Below are 5,128 nucleotides of genomic sequence, written 5' to 3'. Positions count from 1 at the left end.
TGGGAGGTGTTTGGGTCATGGGGGTGGATCTCTCATTAACAGATTAATGCCTTCCCTTAGGGTGGGGGTACTGAGTGAGTTCTCACTCTATTAGTTCCTGTGAGAGCTGGTTTGTTAAAAAGATCCTGGCACCTCTGCTCTCTCTCTCTCTTGCCTTCCTCTCACCGTGTGATCTCTTTGCACCTGCTGGCTGCCCAGCTGTTTTCCGCCATTAGTAGAAGCAGTCTGAGGCATGCACCAGATGCAGCTGTCCCAGAATCATGAGCCAAATAAACCTCTTTTCTGTACAAATGACCCAGTTTCAGGTATTCTGTTATAGCAACACAAAAATGGTCTAATATAATACGATTCTCACCTACAAGGTATCAGTGTTCCTTAGAGAAAAATGGTTGATTCCAGGTGTGGGCAGGGAAAGTTCAAGGTGAGCATGGTGTATCTTGTGTCTATAACCCGGAAGTGGAAATGCTCCAAGACTGATGACGTCATGTCAAAAAGGACATAGGAGTTAGGATGAAGGGAATTCCAAATTCGGCCAAATTTGGGACAATTTCAGCATAAAATAATTAGTAATGATCATAATACATAGAAAAGTAAATCTGCGAATCTATACTGATAGAGAAAGAGAGGAAAGCTTTTTAAAAGACAAATGGGCCAACTAGTAAACATAGAAAAAATAATCAAACAAAAAATAATCATTTTGCAATTCACAATATAATAATTGATTCAGGCAAGGATCATCAATGCATGCTAACACTATTAGATGAAAAATTAGAGTGTACATAGTCTCAAAGTATCACTTTTAAGTCATTTACTAATTACAAAGGGGAAAGATATTTCATTTACAATGAAGAGATCTGATAGCACATTAAATATGTGAACAAAAATAGCATCACCAAACATGGATGGACTTAGAGAAAATTATAAGTGAAATAAGCCAGGCACAGAAAGAGAAATATTGCCTGTTCTCATTTATATGTGGGAGCTAATAAAAATAAATAAATAAACAAGTATACAAACAAATAAATGGGGGGAAAAAGAAGATACAACAATCAATAACTCCTTGAACTTGTCAAGATAAGTGAACAAATATGATGTTGATGGGAGAGGGAGGGGGGAAAAGGAGGAATTGGTAAAGGACATGAAAGTCGACTACACTGTACATTGATAAATTAAAATAATAAATAAAATAAAAAAATGAAAACAACAGACAAAAAACAGCATCACCAAAAGTGATGCAACAAGTACTCAACATCTAGGTATAATTCCTGCCAGAAATGTTTAATCAGAATATAATAATGAAGAAACGATCAGATAATTCCCGAAATCCAGAATGTCGGGCATTTTATAAAAAAATTGGCCTGAGCTCTTTAAAAAAGTCAAAGTCATGAAAAACATCAATACCACCACCACAAAAAGTTATGGGAACTGTTCTAGATTAGAAGAGGCTAAACAACCTTAACATAATGCAACATAGTAATAATGATTAGATCTTAGATTTGAAAAACAGCTATAAAAGACATTTCTAGGACAATAGGGGAAATTTGAATATAAATTGTATATTAGATGACATTACTGAATTGTTAAAATTTTCCTAGGTAGATAATTGTGTTGTAGTCTTATAGGAGAATGTTCTTATTCTCAGGGGATGAATGCTGAAATATTCAGGGGTAAAGTGAAGTGTCAGGATGTCTGCAGCTTACTTATTAGAAGTCACTTTCCTTTTCCCCCCAAACTCATCTACCCGAGCCCTGGCCACCTACTAATCTATTTTGTCTTTATGGGTTTGCCTGTTCTAGACACTTCATATAAATGGAGTAATACAGTATATGATCTTTTATGACTGGCTTCTTTCATTTAACATCCATGTTGTACCTTGTATCGGTAACTTCATTCCTTTTTATTGCTAAATAATATTCCATTGTTTGAATATGCCACATTTTGTTTATCCTTTCATCAATTGACGGAAATTTGGGTTGTTTAAATATTTGCCTATTGTGAATAATGTCACTGTGAACACTCATGGACAAGTTTTTGTGTGGATATATATTTTCATTTCTCTTAGATATATGCCTGAGAGTGGACTTGCTCATATGGTTACTCAATTGGTCATATGATTACTCTGTGTTTAACCCTTTGAGAAACTGGAAGGCTATTTTCCAAAGTGGCTGAGCCATTTTACAATCCCACCAACAGTGTATGAATTTCTCTACACTACCCACACTGCCTTTTTGATTGTAGTCATTTTACTGGGTGTGAAGTGGCATCTCATTGTGGTTTTGGTTTGCATTTTCCTGATGGCTAATGATGTTGAGTATCTTTTCATGTGCTTATTGACAATTTATGTATCATCTCTGGAGAAATGTCTATTAAGATCATTTGTCCCCCCACCCCCTTTTTAAAGAAACTTTATTTTTTTTTAGAGCGGTTTTAGGTTCACATCAAAATACAGAGGAAAGTTCAGAGATTTCCCATAAACCCCTCGCCCCATACATGCATAGCCTCCTCCATTATCAATATCCCCCACCAGCGTGGTACATTTGTTGCAATTGATGAACTACATTGATACATAATAATCACACAAAATCCATATTTAGGGCTCACTCTTGGTGTTGTACATTCTGAGGGTTTGGATAAATGTATAAAGACGCATGTCTACATGGATAATATCATACAAAATAGTTTCATTGCCCTAAAAATCCTCTGTGCTTCACCTTTTCATTCCTTCCTCCCCACTAATTCCTGGCAACCACTAATCTTTTCCCCATCTCCATTCATAGTTTTGCCTTTTCCAAAATGTCATGTAGTTGGAGTTATACGTTATCTTTTTCAGACTGGCTTCTTTCACTTAGAAACATGCATTTAAAGTTCCTCCATGTCTTTTTGTGGCTTGATGGCTCATTTCTTTTTATCATTGAATAACATTCTTACGGCATAATCCTGCTGATGACGACAATTGTAGAGCTAGGGCTAGGGTCGGGAGCTCACAGACCCCTCGAGCCTGTTCACAAACCCTTCACACGCAGGTCTATGAGCTAGGTAACTGGCAGAAAGGTCCTTGGAGCCTTGGTTGAATAAGGAATAGTCTTTATTCAGCACACACAACACTAAGAGTTAGGCGGTTCAAAGGAGAAACTCACAAACTCCACCAATACCGGCAAAGTCCAAAGTAAAACTGAAACTGAGTAGCTGCCAGCAGAGTAAACATGCTCTATTTTTAGATGCGAGCTTTGTCCCCACTGCTTCACAAACTGCAGAACACACATAAAAACAATGAACTAGAACGATACATGGGTGCACATGCACACTAACTCCACTCACACACACACAACTTGTTAACAAGAAATGCCCTGGGAGCCTGACTAAATGATCCTATTTTCCCCACAATTCCACTCTGTGGATGTACCAGTTTTTTGATTTTGGCCTATACACAAAATGAAAGTGTTTTATTAAAGCACCTTAAAGTCTTATTTTCAAATTATACAAATACACAGAAATTCTTTAAATAGTTTATTTCCTATACTCTAGATATAAAATTCAGACATTTTCAGCATTAAATAGTGACACATAACAAGTTTCAGATATTTATTAACCAGCTAAATCTCAACACAATATATCATCATGATTTCATGCATTTGGAGGAGAAATATTTCCTGGTTATGTGCAAAATTGTGTGGATGGCTTCTGGGAGGCCTTCATTCTAAGCAGCTTTATAGTGAACTATTTCATTTAGAAGTTCGGACCTTCTTTCTTCAATTTTTTGTAGTCCACATTCACCAAATAGAACTTGTACTGATCACTGGGACCAAGTTTGTCTCAGGGTTCTGGATTATTCTTTCTGTTCCAACTGACATCTGGATGAAACAATGCCAGATGCAAGACATACGGTGCTGCTCCAGTACCTTCAACTCCAATAAATAAGAAGAGGGGAATCAAGCTCAGATGCCTCTAGGCCTGACTGAGGATCTGGTGGAGCATGTTTGAGGTGGAGAAGAACAAATCTGCCAGACCTGGGACTAAGTGTGGATGTACCACAGTTTATTTATTCATTCATCTACTAAAAGGACATCTTGGTTGCTTCCAAGTTTTGACAATTATGAATAAAGCTGCTGTAAGTATTTGTATGCAGGTTTTTGTGTGGGCATAAGTTTTCAACTCATTTGGTTTGGTACCCAGGAATATGATTGCTGCATTGTGTTATAAGAGTATGTTTGGTTTTGTAAGAAACTGCCAAATAGTTCTCCAAAGTGGCTGTACCAGTGAGTATTCCCACCAGCAATGAATGAGAATTCCTGATACTCCTCATCCTCATAGGCATTTGGTGTTGTCAGCGTTTTGGATTTTGGCCCTTCTCAGAGGTAGTGGTATCTCGTTTTAATTTGTAATTCCCTAATGACATATGATGAATATCATTTTATATGCTTATCGCCATTTGTATATCTGGTGAGGTGGCTGTTCAGGTCTTTTGCCCATTTTTAATTGGGTTGTTTGTTTTCTTATTGTTGAGTTTTAAGAATTCTTTGAATATTCTGGATAACAGCCCTTCATCAGATATGTCTTTTGCAAATATGTCCTCCCAATCTGTGCCTTGTATTTTTATCCTCTTGATAGTGCTTTTTGCACAGCAGAAATTTTAAATTTAAATAAGTACGAATTATTATTTTTTTCAAGAATTGTGCCTTTGGTATTTAGCTAAAACGTCATTCCAAACCCAAGGTCATCTAGATTTTCTTCTGTGTTATCTTGCAGCAGTTTTATAGTTTTGTGTTTTACATTTATGTCTATGACCTTATTGAGTTAATTTTTGTGAAGGGTGTAAGGTCAGTGTCTAGATTCATTTTTTTTGCATATGGATGTTCAGTTGTTCCAGGACCATTTGTTCAAAAGACTTTCTTTTTCTCCATTGTATTGCCTTCACTCTTTTGTCAAAGGTCAAATTGATTATTTATGTGGGCTTATTTCAGGGCTATTTTCTGTTTCTTTGATCCAATTGTTTATTCTTTGCCAGTAACAGTCTTGATTACTGCAGTTTTATATTAAGTCTTGAAGGTAAGCCTTCTGATTTGTTCTTCTTCAATATTGTGTTGGCTATTTTAGGTCATTTTCCTTTCCATTTGAATGTTAGAATCAA

General features: G+C 36.5%; 1 pseudogene; it reads right to left on the bottom strand.

Annotated features, from left to right (window-relative positions):
• Nucleotides 1–3,726: 3,726 nt before the first annotated feature.
• On the bottom strand, nt 3,727–3,975 carry LOC134366680 (cytochrome c oxidase subunit NDUFA4-like; annotated as a pseudogene).
• Nucleotides 3,976–5,128: the final 1,153 nt, after the last annotated feature.

The sequence above is a fragment of the Cynocephalus volans genome, chromosome 2, assembly GCF_027409185.1.
Source record: "Cynocephalus volans isolate mCynVol1 chromosome 2, mCynVol1.pri, whole genome shotgun sequence".
Classification (NCBI taxonomy): Eukaryota; Metazoa; Chordata; class Mammalia; order Dermoptera; family Cynocephalidae; genus Cynocephalus; species Cynocephalus volans.
This window is presented reverse-complemented; position numbering and strand designations above follow the sequence as displayed.